The sequence below is a fragment of the Cetorhinus maximus genome, chromosome 10 (genome assembly GCF_964194155.1).
Source record: "Cetorhinus maximus chromosome 10, sCetMax3.hap1.1, whole genome shotgun sequence".
Lineage (NCBI taxonomy): Eukaryota > Metazoa > Chordata > Chondrichthyes > Lamniformes > Cetorhinidae > Cetorhinus > Cetorhinus maximus.
In genome coordinates this window covers 57546342-57569825 of record NC_135888.1, presented here as the reverse complement: position 1 = coordinate 57569825, position 23484 = coordinate 57546342, and the positions used below count along the sequence as shown (strand labels likewise).

General features: G+C 42.1%; 1 protein-coding gene across 1 annotated transcript in view; it reads right to left on the bottom strand.

Annotated features, from left to right (window-relative positions):
• Positions 1–23484, bottom strand: part of rnf145a (ring finger protein 145a) — a 108021-nt gene that overhangs the window by 25979 nt on the left and 58558 nt on the right. The gene's annotated exons all lie outside the window — the stretch shown is intronic.

Here is a 23484-nt window from a genome sequence, read left to right as displayed (position 1 = left end):
AGAAGGCAGCTCACCGCCAGCTTCTCAAGGGCAACTAGGGATGGGCAATAAATGCTGGCTCAGCCAGCAAAGCCCACATCCCGTGAATGAATTTTTAAAAATGCATTTGTTCACATTTTCCTACATGGAAGTGTATCTGCTTCCGACCTGACTCCTCTTCAAAGTTTAAAGTAATCTGTTCCAGTCTATTGTGCCCAACCTCATCTGCTGCTGTTATCTGTTCAACTTCAGGGTTGCACTTTACTGTGTGTAACGTTGGCTTCTTAGGCTCACGTTGCTGCTCTGTTGGGTTTTGGATAGAAATCCACTTGTCTTCAGGCCAAATTTTTCCTTTGGTGTTTCTTGGTTTCACCTCATTTTAGCTACCACTTTGTACAGAATATTTCCTGCTGGGCTATGTACATTCCAATACCGGTGGCTCAGTTTCTGCTCCTCTGGTGGAATTTTTTCCTGACACTCTGAAAATGCTGTTTGCCACTCAACAATCCTACTTTAGTCCAGCTGCTGCTGAAATCTTCAGCCAAGCCTTTGTCATCTTCAGGCTCAATGATTCCAATTCTTTTCTTTCTCATCCATGCTGGCCTTCATGGGTCCCCAGCAACCACCACTTATTCAAATATAAAATTTGCATCCCTGTCTTTAAAAATTTGGACCTTGTCCCTTAGCTCTCTAAACACACTCCACCCTCACCCCACCCCTTACAAATTAACCATTCCTCTGACTCTGGCCATTGGGCACCGCCCACTGTCTACACACGGCCATTTGCAGTTATACATTCAGCAGCCTAGGCCACACTCTGTGGAATTCTCTTCCTAAAACCTCTTCACTTCCCTCTGCTCCTTTAAGGATTTTGTTTCCCCTCCTAATATGTCCTTCTCTGGCTCAGCATCCATTTTTCTTCTGATTACACCTTTGCACCGTCTTGTGATGTTTTTCTATGTTAAAGGTGTTATATAAATGCAAGCTGTTGTTGATGGCTGTAATGTCTCACAAGTGAAAACCAGAAACAAAGGAATGGAATTTGTCCCGAGCAAAAGCAGATTTCCATCCAGAACCCAAAACAAGAGCAACATGAACCAAAGAAGCCAACATTACACCCAGTGAAGCCCAGCCCTGAAGTTGGGCAGGTAAGAGCTGCAGGTTGGGCACGACAGACTAGAACAGATTACTTCAAATTTGAAGAGATTGAGTCGCAATAGGAGGCAGATGCAGTTGAAGGTAGAAAAATGCAAGTAAAGGCATTTTATAAAAGCAGGTGTTAATATATGCTTTTATTTTCAATCTCTGGGATGGTGACATAGTGGTAATGTCACTGGACTAGTAATCCAGAGGTCCTGATGAATGCTCTGGGGAGTCAAGTTCACATTCCATGGCAGCTGGTGGAATTTAAATGCAATTAAATCAATCAATCCGGATTTAAAAACTAGTCTCAGTAATGATGACCATGAAACTACCAGATTGTCCTGAAAGCCTATCTAGTTCACTCATGGCCTTTTGGGAAGGAACTCTGCCACCCTCATCTGGTCTAGCCCACTGCAGACTCACAGCAATATGACTTACTCTTAGCTGCCCTCTAAAATGGCCTAGCAAGCCACTCAGTTGTACCAAAATATTACAGAAAAGTCGAAAAAGAATAAAACTGGAGGGACCTGCACCAACCTAGGCATCAGAAATGACAACAAAGGACACCCTGCAAAGTCCCACAGACGAGTTAAGCAACAGTCTGAATAGCCATACCCACCGAATCATACCTCACAGCCAATATCCCAGGCTCCTCCATCACTACACCTAGTTATATTCCACCTCACCAGCATCTCAGACCCACCAGAGGTGGTGGCACAGTGGTATACAGTCAGGAGGGAGTTGCCCTAGGAGCCCTCATCATTGACTATGAAATGCTGATTACCATTTACCACTTCCTCTCAGCTGATGAATTAGTACTCCTCCATGTTGAACACCACTTGAAAAGAGAACTGAGGGCAGCAAAGGCACAGAATGTACACTGGGTGGAGGGCTTTAATATCCACAGCCAAGAGTTGCCTGGTAACACTACTACTGGTTGAGCTGGCTGAGTCTTGAAGGACATATTTGCCAGACTGGGCCTGCAGCAGGTGCCGAGGGAACAAACAAGAGGCAAAAACCTACTCGACCTCACCCATCGGCCTATCGCAGATGCATCAGTCTATGACAGTACCGGCAGGAGTGACCACCGCACAGTCCTCATGGAAAAACAGTTCAGTCTTCACACCAAGGAGACAGTCTATCATCTTAAATAGCACTACCATGGTGTTAAATAGGATAGGTTTAGAACAGCTCAGAATTGGACATTCATGAGGCACTGTGGGTCATCAGCAGCAGCACAATTATATTCAACCACAATCTGTCACCTCATGGCTCCATAGCCTTAACTCTACTATTGCCATAAAGCTGGGGATTAACCCTGGTTCAATGAAGAATGCAGGAGAGCATGCCAGGAGCTGCACCAGGTGTGCCTAAAACTGAGATGCCAATCTGATAAAGCTACAATAAAGTACTGCATGCATGCTAAACAATGAAAACAGCATGCGAAAGACAGGGCTAAGTGATCCCACAACCAAATTATCAAGTCAAAGCTCTGCAGTCCTACCGCAGTCCTGGATGCTGGTAGGCAACAAAACAATTAGCGACTAATATTCATATCCTGAATGATGGGAGAGCCCAGCACGTCAGTAGAAAGGACAAGGTTAAAGAATTGCAACCATCTTCAGGCAGGAGTGCCAAATGGGTGTTCCAGCTCGGCCTCCTTCTGAGGTTCCCACAATCACAGAAGCCCGACATTAGCCGTTTTGGTTCACTTCATGTGACAAGAGAAACAGCTAAAGGTAATGAACACATCAAAGGCTAAGGGTCCTGGCAACACCCAGCAGTAATACTGAAGAAGTGCTCCAGAACTAGCTGCACCCCTAAACAAGTTGTTTCAGTCCAGGTACAACACTGGCATCTATCCAATCATGTTGAAAATTACTGAGGTTATGTCTTGCCCACAACAGGCATAACAAATCCAATCTGGCCAATTACTGTCCAATCAGTCTACTCTCAAATCATTGGCAAAGCAATAGAAGGTGCTATCGACATTGTTATCAAGCGGCACTTGGACAGAAATGACCTGCTCACTGATGCTCAGTTTGGGTTCTGCCAGGGCCATCCGTCTCCAGACCTCATTACAGCCATGGACCAAAGAGCTGAACTCAAGAGATGAAGTGAGAGTGATTACCCTTAGTATTAGGGTAGCATGTGTGGCATTGAGCAGCTCTAGCAAAACCGAAATCAATGGGAATCAGCAAGACAACTTTCCATCGGTTGGAGTCATAACAAGCACAAAGGAAGGTGGTTCTGACTGTTGGAGTCCAACCATCTCTAACCACAGGACATCGCTGCAGGAGTTCTCAGTGTAGTGTCCTACACCCAACAATCTTCAGCTGCTTCATCAATGACCATCCCTTCATCATAAGGTCAGAATAGGGAACATATGATGATGGTTACACAGTGTTCAGCACCATGTGCAACTCCTCAGCGACTGAAGCAGTCCACGTCCATAAGCAGCAAGACTTGGACAACATTTAGGCTTGGGCTGACAGCTGGCAACCAACATTCGTGCCACACAAGTGTTAGGCAATGACCATCTTCCCTTGACATTCAATGGCATTACCATCACTGAATTCTTCATCATCAACATCCTGGGGGGTGGGGGGGGGTTACCATTGACCAAATACTTAACTGGACCAACAATAAAAATACTATGCTTATAAGAGCAGGCCAGATGGGAATTCTCCAGCAAGTAACTCACCTCCTGACCCCAAAGCCTGTCAGGCATTGAGAAGGCACAAGTCAGGAATACTCCCCACTTGCTTGGCTGCAGCTCCAACAATATTCACGAAGCTTGACACCACCCAGGACAAAGCAGTATGCTTAATCGGCACCTCATCCACCACCTTAAATATTCGCTCCCTCTACCACAGGCACACAGTGGCAGCAGTGCGTACCATATACAAGATGCACGTGAGGGGAGATGGTGGTATAATGGTTATGTCACTTAACTAGTAAGTAATCCAGAGGCCCAGGCGAATGCTCTGGGAACATGGGTTCAAATCCCACTACAGTAGCTGGTGGGATTTAAATTCAATTACTAAGTCTGTAATATAAAGCTAATCTCAGCAATGGTGACCATGAAACTTTACAACATTCACTGTTGTAAAGACCCATCTGGTTCACTAATGTCCTTTAGGGAAGGAAATCTGCCATGCTTACCTGGTCTGTCCTACACATGGCTCCAGGCCCACAGCAATGTGGTTGACTCTTAACTATCCTCCGAAATGTTCAGTTCAAGGGCAATTAGGGATGGGCAAAAAATGCTGGCTTCGACAGCGACGCCCACATCTCAAGAAAGAATAGGGGATTAAAAAAAACTGCAATAACTTGCCCAAGCCTCCTTTGACAGCACCTTCTAAATCCATGACCTTCATCACCTAGAAGGACAAGAGCAGCAGATGCACGGACCACCAACCAGCAAGTTCCCCTCCAAACTACACAACATCCTGACTTGGAACTATATCATCATTCCTTCACTGTTGCTGGGCCAAACTCCTGGAGCTCCCTTCCTGACAGCACTGTGGATATACCGGATAGACTACAGCAGTTCAAGAAGGCAGCTCACTACCACATTCTCAAGGACAATTAGGGATGGGCAATAAGTGCTGGCCTTGTCAGTGACGCTCACATCCCCATAAAAGGACAAAAAAAACCTTACTGCTGTTCAGCCACATATTCTTACCAACATGACTAATCTTGCTTTATCTTAGTTCAATTCAAAGGAATTCTGTTGAACCATTTATCCATTCAATTCATTATTCACTAATGCTACGGTGATTTCTCTAACAAGTATCATTATCCCTCCTAACCTAGTTCTTGCTCTAGCTCTATAAAGTTCTGTACTCAAAAATATGCAAATGCCAACCTTAATCCAGTCACTGTTAAGTTTAATCTATTGTGACATGATATTCAATGTAGCCAATGACTCTAGTACCACAACTTATTTAGTTTCTTGTACGTACGTATTTCCTATATATTAATATGGATTCCCTTGGTTTGGCACCTTTTTACCTTCCACTACTTGATTTCTTCTTTCTAAATAAGTCATCTAGTTTAACCACTCTCAATCTTGACTTGACCAATATCTAAAATTCATTCCTTGCCAGCTGTCTGTTCTACTATCCAGCTTCACCTCTCCTCTGGGGTATTATTTTAAACCCTCTTCACACTAGTTCATCTGCCTGTGAGGATACAGGTTACATTTTTGTTCAGTTCATGTCTTTATCAGAACTGCTCTCAATGCCCAAAGACCCTGAACCTTTCCCTCCTACATCCTGTCATAGAATCAGAGTGATTATAGCACAGAAGGAGGCCGCTTGGCCCATCATGTCCATGCTAGTTCTCTGCTAGATCAATTCACTTAGTGCCACTACCCCATAGGTCGCAATTTTTTCCTCTTCAGGTCATATTCCAATTCCCTATCGAATTCTAAGACTGAACCTACCCCTCCGACACACTCAGGCAGTGCACTCCAGATCCCAAAGACTCAATGGGCAACAAAGGTTTTCCTCATGTCACCATTGCTCTTTTTATCAATTATCTTAAATCTGTGCCCTCTGGTTCTTGATCCTTCCACCAATGTGAACAGCTTCTCTCTATCTATTCTGTCCAGCTCCCTCACAATTTTGAGCACCTCTATCAAATCTCCCCATAACCTTTGCCACTCCAAGGAAACCAGCCCCAGCTTCTTCAATCTATCCATGTGACTGAAGTTCCTCATCCTTGGAACCATTCTCGTGAATCTTTTCTGCACTCTAATGCCTTCACATCCTTCCTAAAGTGTGATGCCCAGAACTGAACACAATACGCTACTTGCAGCCAAACCAGTGTTTTATATAGGTTTAATGTAACTTCCTCACTTTTGTATTCTACTTCCTATTTACAAAACCCAGGATGCCGTAGGCTTTATTAACCACACTCTCAACCTATCCTGCTACCTCCAATAATTTGTGCATAGTCACATTCTAAACAAAATTGTACCAAGAATTCTTGCAATTCCATCCTTGCTCTTGAAGATGTGACACTACTGTCATGACTCACTGGGGATAGTGCGCTGCAATATCAAGCCCCACTGCGCCCCAAGCCATGACAAATGTGAAAAAGTTTGATCAACGCACCAAATTGCTTAGTTTAGGTTAACAGAATACAAGCGCCAGGTTTGTAAACTTATTAAGTAAATAACTGTTTATTGAACAAATTCTCTTTAACCAATGGCAAAATAAAGAAATACGACCTGCTAATTTCTCACTCTAAAACCTAAACTCTACCCCTTCTTAAATGCATAAACACACACATACAAGACGCATAAGATACACAGAAACATGGATTTTTAAGGGTGGGATAAAATAGTTCAATAGCACCAATTCCAGAGCACAGGGTTCGATGGGTTGATTTTGATCGATGTCTTCCAAATTTCTTTCAGTTCTTTGTTGATGACATGAGGTGGTCTTCCAGCACTTTCAGTCTTTAGTTCACTGGTTGAGCACTTGCCTTTCAATGTCTCTACAAAGATTTTCCCCTTTGCCTATTGACAGGGGTTTTCAGAGAGACAGCAGGTTATAGAGGTATGAGGAGAAAAAGCCAGCTAGTTATTATTGTAGAATTACTGGAATCTTACACACGCAGGAGAGAGAGGTTTTAGGTCATTATCCTTTCACGCTAGGAGCTATTCTGCTGCACTGCTCTCAAACAAACACTGGTCACCTGGTCAGGAACCAATTAAAACATTGTTGCTAGGCAGTTCCCCATTTGGCCAGACTCCTCCTCGGCACCAACCTGTCTTTCATGGCATGCACTGTTCTAAGACAGCAATACTGTATATATCCCTCACACTGTTCCAATGGACACGTCCTTCAAAGTGCAGCCATTGTAATTTTAGTCCACAGTCCAACAGAAATAAAAAGATATGTTCTTTACACTATACAAAACAACTATTTGGTGATCAGTCTGCTCACTCTGAAAACCACTTTCTTTTTTGCATGTTGAAGCCAAATGCTTGAAGCATCCACATGGATGGTAAAAACCTCAGTCCTAGAAAGCAGGCTTCTGGAGCCCTAATAAATCACATTCTCAAATCAAACTTATAAATATATAAGTTTCAACTGGATATGAGAGCCCCTGGTTGAATAACTGAGTCACAGAAATGAGAAAGACCTTAGTTTTGATGCCCTGTTCTGCGCTGATCTGAGCAATAGAGGCATCAGCAGCTTGTGTAAGCAGGGGAAAATCAATAGGATTTATAATTCTAGTGACCCATTCTAGAAAGGCAGCATGTGTGGGATTGAGGTGGAAACAGGATTGGACTTGTGATGCCCAGCCAGTCAAATAGTCTATGTGCACCACTGTCTCAGCGCAAAGCTGAATCATGACCATTTACGTAAGGTACCAGAAGCAACCAGCATCTGTAGAACTGTAATCCAGCAAGGACTTGAAGGCTTTGAGAGGCGTGTAAGAAATAATGCTCCTATAGAAGTAGCTTTCTCCAGCTAAGGGAGATGCTTTCGCAGTCTTTCCTGAGCCGACAAAAAATAGCATTAGTGATGATGAATAACATTTTTCACAAGGGTCTGTCATCTGCCAGGGAATAGGCCTTTGAGTAAGCATAGCTGGGCCTCATAAAAAGGAGCCTCATGATCAGCGTATCTAAACCAACTGTGAGAGTGGAGGTAACAAGATGTTCATACAAAAGATAAGCAAAGAAATACTCTGGAGACTAGAATAGGAGGGACCTGCCTTGGATATCTATTCCCTGATATTTAGTCAATTGAATAGGTAAAAGCACTAGTCCCTAAAATAATGTATACAAATAGGTAGTCGAGAAGGGGAAATGCAGGCAAGCACAGGAGGGATCTTTGAGGTGGATCCATGCTAGCCTCAGCTTAACTCAATCAGCTTGAAAGATGAAAGAAGAGAAATAAATTATCACCACTGACTACAAAGATCAAACTGTACTGCCTCGTCATTCATCCACTTGATCCAAGGTCAGTAAATCTTAACTCTTATGGGTCGTATGGCTACTGTGTCTATTTTGATTAAGTTTTACATTTGACACTTTTGCTCCTCGATAAAATGTTTTAAAATGCTACTGATTCCTCAACTCTTTTGGGTAACTTTTTAAAAATTCACTCATGGGATGTGGGCATTGTTGGTTAGGGCAGCATTCATTGCCCTTGAGAAGGTGGTGGTGAGCTGCCTTCTTGAACTGCTGCAGTCCATATGGTGTAGGTACACCCACAGTGCTGTTAGGGAGGGAGTTCCAGGATTTTAACCCAGCAACAGTGAAGGGGTGGCAATATATTTCCAAGACAGAATCATGTGTGGCATGGAGGGTACTTCCAGGTGGTGGTGTTCCCATTCGTCTGCTGCCCTTGACCCTCGAGATTTTGGCAGTCGTGGATTTGGAAGGTGCTGTACAAGGAGCCTTGGTGATTTCCTGCAGTGCATCTTGTAGGTGGTACACACTGCTGCCACTGTGCATCGGAGGTGGAGGGAGTGAATGTTTGTGGATGGGGTGCCAATCAAGTGGGCTGCTTTGTCCTGGATGGTGTCAAGCTTCACGACTGTTGTGGGAGCTGCACTCATCCAGGCAAGTGGAGAGTATTCCATCACCAAGGCTCCTGACTTGTGCCTCGTAGATGTTGGACAGGCTTTGGGGAGTCAGGGGGTAAGCTATTCACCGCAGGATTCCCAGCCTCTGACCTGCTCTTATAGCCACAGCATTGATACAGTTAGCCCAGTTCAGTTTCTGGTCAGTGGTAACCCCAGGATGTTGATAGTGGGGAATTCAGCGATGGTAATGCCAGATTCTCTCTTGTTAGAGATGGTCATTGCCTGTTACTTAAGTGGCAAGTAACATTCATGCCACACATTAGCCCAAGCCTGGATATTTTCCAGGTCTTGCTGCATTTGGACATGGACCTGTGATCCACAATTAGGTCTTGCAACTCTGCAGCATAGATGCCAGCTAACTTTGACATGATCTGCACGCATTTTCAGTAGTTTTATTTGCTGGGAATATCAATGATAAAGCCACTGTTCAAATCTTCTATATATGGTGCCTGCCTCTAAATCAGCAAAGGAGAAAAGTGAAGTCATTGTAAATCAAGCTTCAAGGGCAGTATAAATTGAAAGGTGTGTCAACAGAAGGAGTTTTAAATTAAACACATGGTCCTGGGAGACCAATGTAGACTTATGACCTCCCATAGGCACTTCTCCCGTTTATATTTGTTGGAGCACCTTCAGTGGTTTCCAGTACTTATAAATGTTTGGGTCTCTGGAGGTCAGTAACTTGACATGCAAGTACCACCAACAGTGTGAGAACCAACTGTTTGCCAACAGCATGGGAACTACACATCTGTCATTGACATCACTCTTTTAATTTGTCACCTGAAATCATGTGCGTCTGTTCTGATACTGCTTAGTTTACAGGCCCCACAGTACAAACTGGGTGAATTCCAAATCCGCCCAAGAATATAAATGCAGTGAAATCAGAATATGGGTATTCACGTCATACTGAGTAACCAAACACAATATAAATGGGTCAGTAAAATGACAAGCTAGCAGCATTGGGACCACTATGACTAATGTTTTGGTACCTTAGGAATATGTAGCATTAGTGTCAAAGATGCAGAGCAACAGCAGAATAAAGGATAGTTATATGCAACCGAAAGTAATGCTTCTAAACAACTCGTGGCATGCATTGTGCAGTTTACTGAACAGATACAGGATGAATTAAAGTTCCACTTCCCCTGCCCAAATGCAAATTCTAAATTTTAAATGCAACACTTAAATTACTTGTATCACTGGCTTCCCTGACATTAACGTCTCAAAGCTACCTTAGGTCACCAAAGGAAGCTGGTGCCCTTCACTATATTCAGTTTATGCTTCAGATTTGCTCATTTCTTCCAGATAGAAGTTTAAGCCAAGCCTTAAAACACTTGCAGTTTACCCTTTTTTTTGTGTTGCTGTTTTAGGATACAGACTTACACAAACACACACACAAAAACTTATATGTGCCTGTACATTCTGCTTTTTCATCTGTTTGTCTGATGTCAGATATAGAGGCCAGATTGTTGCATGTATTGTATATGTGCACAGTAAAATGTTGTGTGTTGCTGTCAAGATAAATGTTGGCCATCAGCAAACAAAAGGAAACAACTTTTTCATGTTAAGTTTAATCGGTTAATAATTTGCATATTAACTTAACATACATTAAAAATCTCTAATTAATTACAGCCTGCAAAACTAATCAGTGAAGATTGCAAAAATACTGTTTCTTAATAGAAAAGGGATGAAACAGGACTTGAATTTCCTGGGGAATCAGAGTTCAGCCAATAAAAGTTTGGGAACCTATGCGTGAAAGCTAACACATCTCAGAGGCGAAAAGGTAGATCTCATTCGGCAAGAGAAAAAAATTACTTACACCTATTAATCGTCCAAACATTTGTGTAACAGCTTTCCCGGTTGCAAATGATAACACAGTTTGTGACCATGCAATCTGTAGTGACCACTTAACAACAGTGCTGGCCCCCTGAAAGAAATTTAACATTTTTGTTGTCTTTTTCCCTGGATTGTGTAATTGCCCCTTCGTTAATATTTCCTTCAGTTCGTTCCCTATTCCAACCCCCAATCCCCATCCCCACCCCTCTTGGCTACCCTGAGTCTTTTGGTCAAAAAGACAGAAATGGCTCAGAATATAGATTTCTCTGCAGCTGCCATTACAGCTGCACAGCCACTGACAAAGTATCCTCCTGCAAAGATTGATGTTGTGTGCCCTGCCAGGCATTAGTTGAAGCATATCACTTCATCAAGTAGTCCGTCAACTATGTACCAATACTGTTACTTGAAATTTTTGGTGAACTGCATATTCAAGGGAAGATGCCTTTGAAAACTAACATTTCTGACACTTCCAGGACATGTTGAGCTCAGTTCAAAAACTACATTTTTGTGACTGTGGGCTGAATTTACTGTTAAATCCTCCTCTGAAGGCAGAAAGTCTATTACTGTTTTGTCATGTTGTTTTATCAGTGACTTGCCAGTGGATGGGGCTAGATAGAAACAAAGAACTACAAAAGCACAGGGTATCTAAAAAGAAAATTTAAGCATAATGAAAAGCAATCAAAAGGTTCGAACTGTAAAGGATGAATCAACATCTTCAGCAAAGGAAGAGTAAAAGTAAGGAAGAGAAAGGAAAGGAACAAAGCAAAGGAGAAAACAATGAAGGAAATGGAATACAAAACAAATGAAAGGAAATTAAAATTCAACAGTTACAGGAAAGACAGCAAACCATTTAAACTTTAATCAAGCGTTTTTTGAGAGAGCTTGTGGAATCTCTCCGAATCTTCTACAAAAAGCTCGGAGTGTAAAAATTTTAACTAGCAAGATAATTAAGCACAACTACCTGAAACAAACAAACAGAAATTCTGCAAAGACACAACTGATCTCCCACTAGTGAGCTTAATATTTCATGTAGAGACCCTTTGCCTGTTTTGCTGCTGATGGTGTAGAATTCTTCAGTTCTCCTAATTTTATTTCCCTCTTGTTAACTTATTTTCCTCAGCTGTGATTGAAGTCTCCAAGTATTTAGCTAGGTCTGCAAGACCTTCCAGCTGAAGGGAAACTTGGCAAAGATGACTTAGCAAATTACCAAAGGCGTGAATTCATACAGCATTGTTATTTTATGCGTACCAAAAAATTGTCTTGTGGGTCATCAGGTAATGGCTATGAATAGGACTGGTGACATAAGCTACTTGAAAATAGATTCATTTTGCTTTGGATGCAGAAACCTCAATGTAGTCATTGGGTTGAGGTGACAGTATAAAAACAGTATGTGACCACAAAGTGTCGGCTAGGAACCAAGCATTTGTCAGTGACCCATTGATACAAGAAATACTCATTTTCAAATGCGAAGGGCTCCTCAGTGTTCTCAACAGTGGAAATAGAGCTGCAAGACAATTAATTCACATATTTTTGCTGTGTTCATGATGGTTGCTTGTCAGTTGCAGCAGTTGCCATCTATTGGCTTACTGGGGAAGAGTTGAAATTTTAAACCACTCAAACATTTTAAAAATCCTCACTGAATTGTCTTGTTAGTATATTTAGCCAACTTAACTGAAGATCTGAAATCACACAACCTCAGAAACAGTACTAAAAAGGCAATCAAGGAATTCATTCGCAAATTTACCTTGTGGTCTTCAAAAATCGATAGTTGATCTCTGAACTTTCTAGAGATGTTCAAAGACTTTGCCCAGAAGTACAATTTCTTGTCTCACTGCACTTGCGTGACTACAGGCAAAGTTTAATGCATCCTTGGAGACAAGCAGGAGGTTGGAGGGAGTGCAAAATGGGGCAGCAAGGTTCCGGCCTGTTGCTTTCTCAATTCTCCCCAATTAATTCAAGAGTGGGAAGGGTTCAGGAGAGCCTTCATACCCGGAGGCCAATTGAGACTCCTAAAGTAGCCACTTAAGGACCTCATACTGATGCTGTTGATATTCAACCAACAGCAGGCAAGGGTCACAGCATGTGGGCAAAATGCCAGGTAAACCCTAGTGGGCCTGAGTGCTGGTGGGTGGGGTCTCTTTTCTAAGGCATCCATGCGCAACAGAGGGGCCTGCCAACAGAATAAGAGGGAAACAGCCACCTGCTCTTGACAACAACACCCCTCCCCAGGGCTCCCTGACTGTACCCACCAATTTCGCCCCACTCACCTTGGTCCGAGGACTTCAATGACAATTTTCACCCAAAGTCTCTTGCAGCACCGGCAGTGGCCACCGCTCTCAGAAGTCTGATGGGAAATTGCCCCCAGTGGAGCCAGGAACCAGCCAGCAGACTGCCTAATTGGAACTTAACTCCAACGGAGCCCCCGGAAATAGCTGTGGCGGGGTTGCCACTGGCTCTCTAGCCAGCGGACATTCCACTGCCGTGACCAAATTAAATGCCACCCCACTTTTCAGCTTATGGAAACAGAGCTAATGAATGGGTCAGAAATTGGTTTATCACCCACTCCTGCAGCTAACTTCTCACCAAAAATGAATCAGAAAGCATCATTAAATTGATCAACACTAAAAATAACATTTTCCCATTGACTAATTTGAATTAATGGCTGAAAATTAAAGTTATTCAATTAACGTAACAAGCTTTGAGCCACTGATTCCCTTGGCATCCGCTAAACAGTGTGAGTTGGACTCCCCAGGGTTGGACTCAGCAAAGTACTAATAACTCGTTAACTGTGAAAAATAAAATGATGCTACCTTATTGCCCATCAATCATGAATATTAAAGCACTGCTTGTCAAAAAAGCAAGTTCACCTCTCCACTAATAAAAACCTTGTAACATTAATTACATCTCCACAAATTTTTCTGTTGGCAGCCAGCTTTGATCAGCCATCAAGAAGACTAGACAAGTAGCTAGGAGTTATTCACTTGAACATGGCTGCTGACAAATAAGGCTATGTCTTACAATCTCATTTTTCATTCTTATTAAGATACTAGGTTGATGGATGAAGGTGTTCTAGTAAACATACCATATTTGAGATTTTCAAAAAGCTTTTGATGAAGTATTGCACAATAGGTTACCCTATGTATTAAAATTCTGTGAAATTGGTGGTAACGTGTCAGAAGTGAATTAAGAATTGGCTGCACTCCCATAGGCAGAAATGTTTTCTCATGACTGTGGATCTGTTTAGAGACCGTTTATGAGTGGTGGTCCATAGGGATTGCTGTTAGGGTCATTGCCTTTCACAATCTTTAAGATATGGACAATGGCAGAATGGTTTGCATGTTAGCGAAGATAAAGATCTGCACAAGCGTTAAGATTGTGGACTGAAATAAAATATTCCAAAACGGCCATGATGCTCTTGGGCAATGGGTCCACATACGGCAAATAGTATTAGGCGTTGCCCAAGCTCAAGAATGCTACTCTACAGGATAGAGAATTAAAATCTGTGGAAAAGATAAAAGATCTGTTTTATAGTGCGAAATTCTCTAAGTTTCAAGGCTGGTGTACTGAATCAACAGCCAAAGCAAATAATGATGAATTGCTAGGACGATTCAAATCTCATACAAGGACAAAATTGCTTAAGAGTTTGGTTGGGCCTCACAAAGAATAGAGCATCCGGTTTTGATACCCTGTGTTGGATGACATTGAAGCTTTAGGGGAGGGTAAAAAGAATTATACCCAATTTAAAATACCTCAGTTACTCTGAACTTAAAAAGCTGGAACTATTAACTTTGGAGAAATGTAAATTCCAGAACCATCTGATTGAAGTGCTTAAAGTAATGAAGCAACGATACTGAATTCATCAATAGATTATTTCAATTAGATAGACTCAGACGTTTACATCACAGGAGGCCATTCGGCCCATCGTGTCCACTCTGGTCAACAAAGATTTGACTACACTAATCGCATTTCCCAGCGCTTGACCCACAGCCCTGGAGGTTATGGCAACACAAGTGAATATCTAAATGCTTTTTAAATGTTATGAGAGTTTATGACTCAACCACCTTTTCAGGCAGAGAGTTCCAGACTCCCACCACCATCTGGGTGAAGAAATTTCTCCTCAACTCCCCTCTTACCTTAAATCTATGTCCCCTGGTTATTGACCCCCCTACTAATGGAAAAAGTGCCTTCCGATCCACCCTATCTACTCCCCTCATAATCTTATACACCTCTATCAGGTCCCCTCTCAACCTTCACTGCTCCAAGGAAAACAACCCCAGCCTATCCAATCTTTCCTCATAGCTCAGACCCTCCAGCCCAAGTAGCATCCTGGTAAATCTCCTATGCACCCTCTCCAGTGCAATCACATCCTTCCTATATTGTAGAGACCAGAACTGCATGCAGTACTCCAGCTGTGGCACAACCAGCGTTTTATACAGTTCCAGCATAACCTCCCTGCTCTTGTTTCTATGCCTCGGCTAATCAAGGCAAGTATCCCATATGTCTTCTTAACCTCTTTATCTACCTGCCCTGATACCTTGAGGGATCTATCGTTATGCACACCAAGGGCCCTCTGCTCTTCAGTACTTTCCAGGGTCCTACCATTCATAGGGTAATCCCTTGCCTTGTTAGCCCTCCCCAAGTGCATTACCTCACACTTTTCCAGGTTGAATTCAATTGTCACTGCTCTGCCCACCTGACCAGTCCACTGATATCCTCCTGCAGCTTACGGTTATCCTCCTCAATATTTACCACCCTACCAATTTTCATGTCATCTGTGAACTTCTTGATCATACCCCTACATTTAAGTCCAAATCATTTATGTACACCACAATCAGCAAGGGCCCCAGCACTGAGCCTTGCGGAACCTCACTGGAAACAGAATTCCAGTCACAGAAACATCCCTCTCCCATCACCGTCTGCTTCCTGCCTCTCAGCTAATTTTGGACCAGTAATTTGGTCCATCCCTTCCTCCCTTTTTTAATAATGGGACAACCTTAGCAGTCCTCCAGTCCTCTGGCACCTCATCTATGGCCAGAGATGATTTGAAAGTTACTGCCAGGGCCCCTGATGTCTCTTCCCTTGCCTTCCTCAATAACCTGGGATTTCTCTCATTCGGGCCTGCGGGTTTATCCACTTTTAAGGCCGCTAAACCCACTAGTACCTCCTCTCTCTATGTTAATTTGCTCTAATATTTCATAGTCCTCCACCCTGATGTCGATACCGGCATTGTTCTTTTCCATTGTGAAGGCCGACGCAAAGTATTCATTGAGGGCTGTACCCACGTCTTCCAGGTCCACACACAGATTACCTCTATGGTCTCTAATTGGCCCTACTATTTCCCTAGTTATTCTCTTGCTCTTTACATATTTAAAAAGCCCCTTTGGGTTTCATATATTCTACACACCAATGCTTTCTCATGCACTCTCTTAGCCTTCTTAATTTCCTTTTTAAGTCCTGCATCTTTTATACTCCTCTAAGGACACTGCCGTATTGAGCCCTCGGTATCTCCCATAAGGTTATACTTTATTTCTTAATCCTAACCTTTATGTCCCTTGACATCCAGGGTTCTCCAGACTTGGTTCCCCCCACTTTGTCTTTACGGGAACATATTTGCCTTGTACTCTCACTATTTCCTCCTGGAATGCCTTCCACTGCGTTGACACAGTTTTATCTGCAAGTAACTGTTCCCAGTTCACTTGGGCCAAATCGTATCTCGTCTTAATAAAATTAGCCTTTCCCCAGTTTTGAACTTTTATTCCCGGCTCAACCTTTTCCTTTCCATAACTATGCTAAATCTAACTGAGTTAGGGTCACTGTCTCCAAAATGTTCCCCTACTGATACGCCTTCCACCTGTCTGGGCTTATTTCCGAATATCAGGTCCAGAACTGCCCCCTCCCTTATCGGGCTATATACTGGCTAAAAAAAGTTCTCCTGGAAGCAACTTAAGAATTTTGCTCCCTCCCTACCTTGCACACTAAAATTAGCCCAGTTAATATTTGGGTAATTAAAATCCCCTATTACTGTATTATTATTATTACATATTTGATCCTTTATCTCTCCCTGACTGTTTGGGGGCCTATCGTACACATCATCAGCATGTTTGCCCCTTTTGTGTTTTTTACTTCTACCCATATGGCCTCATTTGATGATCCTTCCAAGATATTATCCCTCCTCACTGCTATAATTGCTTCCTTGATCAATAATGAGAACCTCCCTCCTCTTCTATCTCCCTCTCTATCTCATCTGAATACCCTATAATCAGGAATGTTGAGCTGCCAATTCTGCCCTTTTAGCCAAGTCTCGGTCACAGCTATGATATGATACTTCCACGTGCCTATCTGTGCCCTCAACTCGACTGTCTTATTCCTGAGGCTCCTTGCATTAAAATAGATTCCATTTATCCTTGCTAAACACACTTCTTTCTTATCTAGCCTGTTTCCTCTGTTTTCCAGACTCACTCACTCGTGTTTTAACTTCTAATTCCATCTCAGCTTGTCTCCCCTCTGAGCTACTTTTCAGGATTTCATCCCCCTGCCAATTTAGTTTAAATCCACATTAGCAAACCTCCCTGTGAGGATGTTGGTCCTGTTCCTGTTCAGATGTAATCTATCCAATTAGTACAGGTCCCACCTCCCCCAGGAATGGTCCCAATGCCCCAGGAATCTAAAGCCCTCCCCTCCTGCACCATCTCCAGCCACGCATTCGTCCTGTTCTATCCTTCTGTTCCTATACTCACTACTGTGTGGCACCAGGAGTAATCAGGAGATTACTACCTTTGAAGTCCTGCTTTTCTTTGGCAGAAACAATTGCTTCTTACAACTGTAACTCTTTCGAGTTATCAACAGTCACAGATTGTAACTCTTTCGAGTACATTCACAGTTCTTGGTTTCCGGGAGTGGGACATGAACCCACAACCTTCTGATTCAAAGGCGAGGGTGCTATGACCTGAGCCACAGCTGACACCTCTTCTTGCAACTGTAGTCGACTTCCAGTTTGTCATTCATAGATTGCCTAATTAGCTCATTTGCATAACTTAGTTTTCATGCATTGCTTTTCCAAGCGGTACAAGATTATTTTAGCTGACTTGTTGCAGTATGCTAGACACAATCCAGTTGGTCAAGTGGACTGTTTCCACCTTGTATCTTCTTTGCACTGTGCTGAGAAATGGCCCAAGGGTTTCCAGTTAGCCAGAAAGTTCTCCTAGTTTCAGTCCACATCACAGTCAACCACATGAACACAGAAAGACTTTGGACAGCGGAGCTTAATTCAGCAGTTTTAAGTTCAGAGCAGCACAGCGTGGAGTGCCAAGAATACTACAATGGGAACATTGAGTTCATGTGGTGGGCAGTGAATGTTCTATTTTTCTGAAACTGTGTTCAAAGTAAACATATTGAATGGTAGAAAATTGGAAGAAACAGGGGAACTGAGCGGTACTGTTGGTTAAGTACATATTCAAATCTGAAACCCGGGGTTAAATACAACCCCAACTAATGGTAGCTCTCAAAGTTAAATAAATTAATTTGGTCATAAGTGCAAGATCACAGCACCACGTGACACAACTTAAGAAAACATTTGGCTTGACTCTTCATTACTCAATCAATGCATCCAATGAGCAGCTGAACCACGTAAATCAGAACTGTTTCGTTTTTGATCGCTGATCACCAGATAGGATGTAGAAGGCCTTTCAGCCATACCTAGTTCATACATCAAGAAAACTGTCGTCTCAGTTTCACAGCATATTTCAATGCATCCAGAATTTTTGCCTCCACTACTCGATCTCAAAGTCCTTCCTTTGTCAAGAACTTCCTGAGGTCAGAATGATCTGCTCTCTTGCCTGAATATCTCCAGTCCTTCATCAAAAATTAGTCCTCTAGTCCGAAGGACCATTATTGTGCCTCCTAATGTTACTTCAATGCTCTAATATCGCCATTACAATATTATGATGAGAACTTGTGCTTTAGTGGTTTGACTCAGCAATTAAATGTGCCTTAGTGATTATCACTACATAGTGGGTTGTTATGCACTGTCCACAAAACTCTTATCAGATTTTTTTTTCCAACTTCAGCTATTTCAACACCATGAGTGGGCTATTAATGATGGCCATTTTTTTCCATATATGCAACATTTTGTATTTGCCTACATTAAATATCATCTGCTCCCATTCTGCCTGCTTGCATTATTTAACTAATTCATTTTGTAGATCAGCTGAACTGCCCCACTCTCCCAAAAAGTTTGGAATATCCATGAACTTAAGCCGTTCGTCTTGAGCTTCTAAATCTGTAATTAGTCTAAAGTAGAAACACAGAAGTCCCTGTGCTGACCTCCTGGGTACTTCACTCAGTACTTCTCACCATCTTGGCATGACTTCTCTAAAATGTGCCCATTGCGTCGCGTTAGTGAGTTCCTCAATTCCAAGATTTTATCATAAACCCTACCACTTTAAGGATAGATAGCAACATTTTACACAAAGTTTGGTCAAATGTTCTACCACTGAATAGTTAAATTGATTGATATCAGTTGGTTTTAGAGCCGTAGGTAAAATAACAGCACCAGGTTAGGGAACAAAGAAAAACAAATCCAACGGGAATCCTGTTCCTGATCATGTCACTGACCTCGACTGTAAAACACTTATGTCTAGATGACTGGTGGAGATTGGAGCAAGCTCAAATAGCTTTCTGGCATCGACTGGCAGGGCTCAGAAAAACAATAGCCACCTGAGCAAGGTACTTGACCATGTCTGGGGTTGACAATCTTGGCATCTGCTACGAAGCAGACTCATTTGAAAATTGGACAAGATTCAGCTCAGTTCAGCTATGCTGGTCTTCATTAAAAAAAGCAGGAAACTTGGAATCATACAGCATGTAATGAGTCCTTTCAGTAGAAAGCCTCCAGGAAAGAGAAAAGGCATTAAGTTTGAGCATCAATGCATAACATTGCAACATTTTTCAAATTATCTCCAACTAATTTCAATGCATTTCAGCTTTTTTTTTAAACATACCATTTTTACTTGATTAGTTAGTTAGCAAACTAACATCAAAGGTAATCTAAGAATGTGCATAAAGTTGACACTGAGCCATTCGATGGATTCTTGGGTTGGTAGTCTTTTAACTGTGATTTTCTTACATTAAATACTAACCACACCTCACTCTTTCATCTTAACCTGTCCTACTTTCCAGTTATGCGTTGGCAATTTTCTCTCACTTCTACATCACATCTTAGAAGTAATGATCTGAATTTAATTTCTAGCTTATTCTCCTAAAGAGGGTTATTTATGAAGATGTTCACGGAAGAGAGAAAACTAGATCTGTTGCAATTTTTATCACACAATCATACATTCTGATGCAAGTGTAGCTTCATGTTCTGCGTTTTGATTCAAAGAAATAACGACCAACTCAAGCGAATGAGAAAAAACGTGGTCATTTCCATCCGTTTCCAAGTCAAGTTGAATCCTGGTCTCAACCAATGTCTACACGTGCATACTTCACATCCGTGGACATCGGACAGCAAATATTGTAAAATTCTTTCTTTCCTCAGCCCAAGGGGCCTAATGCTAACTGTAGTTCTGCTGGCACGCCAGCACAGGTCAAATTAACCAAAGACTGAGCATTGAACTTGGGATCTTAAAACCTATATACAAAGTGTTACAACAGCTGGTACCTAGAGTTATTGGAGGAGCTGTGTATTAAAAATAAAATAATTTAATCACAGACCTCATCAGTAGCACAAAAGTGTAATAATTCTCATATTATTGTGATTTATTGTAAAAGTAGGTTAATAATGGGGTTTGAATAGTTTGTGTGTGTGTGCGTGGGATTTAATCAAATTGGAGGCAGCTGGTCCGGAGGCTTTGACTCATCAAAAGAAGCTAGGTTTGAAATGCTAAATACGTAAACATGGCTGAAGTCTTAGAATGTGAGGTGACGAAATTTGCATTTTTAGATAAATCAGGGTAGTTAGAATTTCAAAGAGATGGTAGGATATTACACCTAGCCAGGGATGCTACACCAAGCAGTGTGTTTATTTTTCCCAAAGGTTACTGATAATATTGGCACCATGAAATGATTTATGTTATGAGAAAGGTAAAATTCCAAAGGCATATGGGAACAATGGGATTTACATTAAAAGGGAGAAACATGTATAAAAGGAGATTTTAGGAGTTATTATAGTAGTAATTTGTAGACCTACGTATGTGCCTGAAATCTTTTCTTTTGTTAATAAATGTTTTAGTTTTCTAAAAATCTCTGAAGTCTTGGTAGACATATTACCTCTGAATTCAGGGCACGCATCTCGAAATAAAATACAAATTGCAAAACCGTCGTGACTGCGTCATCAAGTTTCCTTCGTGAATTTGATCCGCCTGGCACAGATCATCTCCACGTCATAACACCAGGATAGAGACTTGCATTTGCAAAACACATATATACTTTTAACATACTTAAGTTGAAAGACAGTTGAATACTTACACTGAGCCATCTATTTGAATGTGTGTTGCAGTTCAGGGTGGAAATGATTCTAACAGATAGGGGATTATGTGTATAAATGATATGACAGAGATGTAGATGGAATAAGAAAAGGTCTGCACTCCAAGCATTTTTCGTTATGTATCCTTGTCCTTGAACAAGAAGTTTCTTTTTACTATGGATGAAGCTTAAGGGCACAGTGTGTGTCAGCGGGCTTCAGAAAAAAAAGGCGATTAATCATTAAAAAATGTCATGCCACAGGATATCACAATGCCACGACCAAACAAAAGGCTGCTCCTCCTCAGCTTTTCCAAGTCCTTATAACAGAAGTCACAGCCAACAAAACAACCGAAGCACTTCACACAACTAGAGCATCCCTGCACAATGGCAGACATCAGAACAACTTGACTTAACATGTAACATCTTTAAAGTTAAAAACATCCCAAGACAGTTAACAAAGGCTTAAGGAAAAATAAATCATTGAGGCAAAGGGAGTGACATTAGAAAAATGACCAAAACTGTGTTCAAGGTTTTAAGGGAGGAAAGAAAGTGAATGGAAATCTAGCATGTGGGGCCTTGGCAACTGAAGGCACATCTGCCAATGGTGGTGTAAAGGGCAGAGGGGTTACAGACAAACACAGGCTGCAGGCATAGAGGATTTACATACAACAACTTTTAAATGCAAGGCAATGGGAAATCACAAGTCAATGTAGTTTAGTGAACTCTGGCACAAGGGGAAAGCAATGCTCATTATGTTAAACAGATCCAAGCTCCTTTGCCTAAAATTTAAAAAGCAGTAGCATGGTAATTTGGCCAGGAGAGACTCAAGTAATCAAGTCTGGATATAACAAACAAATAGATGAGGGTTTCAGCAGCAGACAGGCTACGGTAAAGGCAATGTTCAGCACCATTTGCAACTCCTCAGATACTGAATCAGTCCGTGTCCAAATGTAGCAAGACCTGGACAATATCCAGGCTTGGGCTGACAAGAGGCAAGTAACATTCATGCCGCACAAGTGCCAGGCAATGACCATCTCCAACAAGAGAGAATCTAACCATCGCCCCATAACGTTCAATGACAGTACCATCACTGAATCCCCCACTATCAACATCATGGGGGTTACCATTGACCAGAAACTGAACTGGACTAGACATAGAAATACTTTGGCTATGAGAACAGGTCAGAAGCTAGGAATCCTGTGGCGAGTAACTCACCTCCTGACTCCCCAAAGGGTATCTACCATCTACAAGGCACAAGTCAAAAGTGTGATGGAATATTCTCCACTTGATTTGATGAATGCAGCTCCAACAACACTGAAGAAGCTTGACACTATCCAGGACAAAGCAGCCTATTTGATTGGCACCACATCCACAAAAATTCACTCTCTCCACCACCGACACACAGTGGCAGCAGTGTGTACCACCTACAAGATGCACTGTAGGAACTCATCATGGCTCCTTCGACAGCGCCTTCCAAACCTATGACCACTACCATCTAGAAGGACAAGGGCAGCAAATAGATGGGAACACCACCACCTGGAAGTTCCCCTCCAAGTCACTCACCATCCTGACTTGGAAATATATCAACGTTCCTTCACTGTCGCTGGGTCAAAATCCTGGAACTCCCTTCCCAACAACCCTGGACTGCAGCGGTTCAAGGCAGCTCACCACAACCTTCTCAAGGGCAACAAGGGATGGGCAATAAATGCTGGCCCAGCCAGCAAAGCCCACTTCCCGTGAATGGATTAAAAAAACTGCTACAGGCATGCAGTCGGCAGTCTTTGTGGCGGAGAAGATATGGGTGCTGAAGCCAAGGCTGCAAAAATTTAGTTCAGCCTGAAAAAATGGCCAAGGAGGTAGTGTTAGTGGCACGACAGCTGGAAACAACAGTTTTGGTTTTCCTGAATTTTAAAAGGAAATTACAGTTCAGAGACTCGATTTTAGACAAGAGGTATTGTTCAGATGTTCTGGCTACAAGTAAATAAAAAACAGTAGAAATTAAACAAAGGTAATCCCATGGAGCTGGACAATGGAGAAAAGGTGTTGCCGGAGAGAATGGTTTGGTCAAACAAGCCGAAGATTTGCAGTGAGGACAAGGATAATGTTCTTTGATCATTATCACAGACCACATTAATTGCAACTCTGTGGTTAGGGCCATTGCAGTGATGTTGTAGGACTGGAAACAAATCAGGTTCAAGCAGGCAAGCATAGGAAAGACAGGCATGGATCCAGGATCAGATTACGAGAGACGCTGTAATTTTTTTTTCTTCATTTCAATAAACAAAATGAACTAAAAAGTCATCCATAACAAGAGACTAGCCTCTAGGCTCCTATTTGATATCGCATTTAAGCAATTTTCACACACAACTAGGACCAACAGACTTGTGATTTTTTAAAATATATTATATACTGTTTTAAGTTTGATCATAACACTCAGCTCCTGTAGTAGTCTCTTCA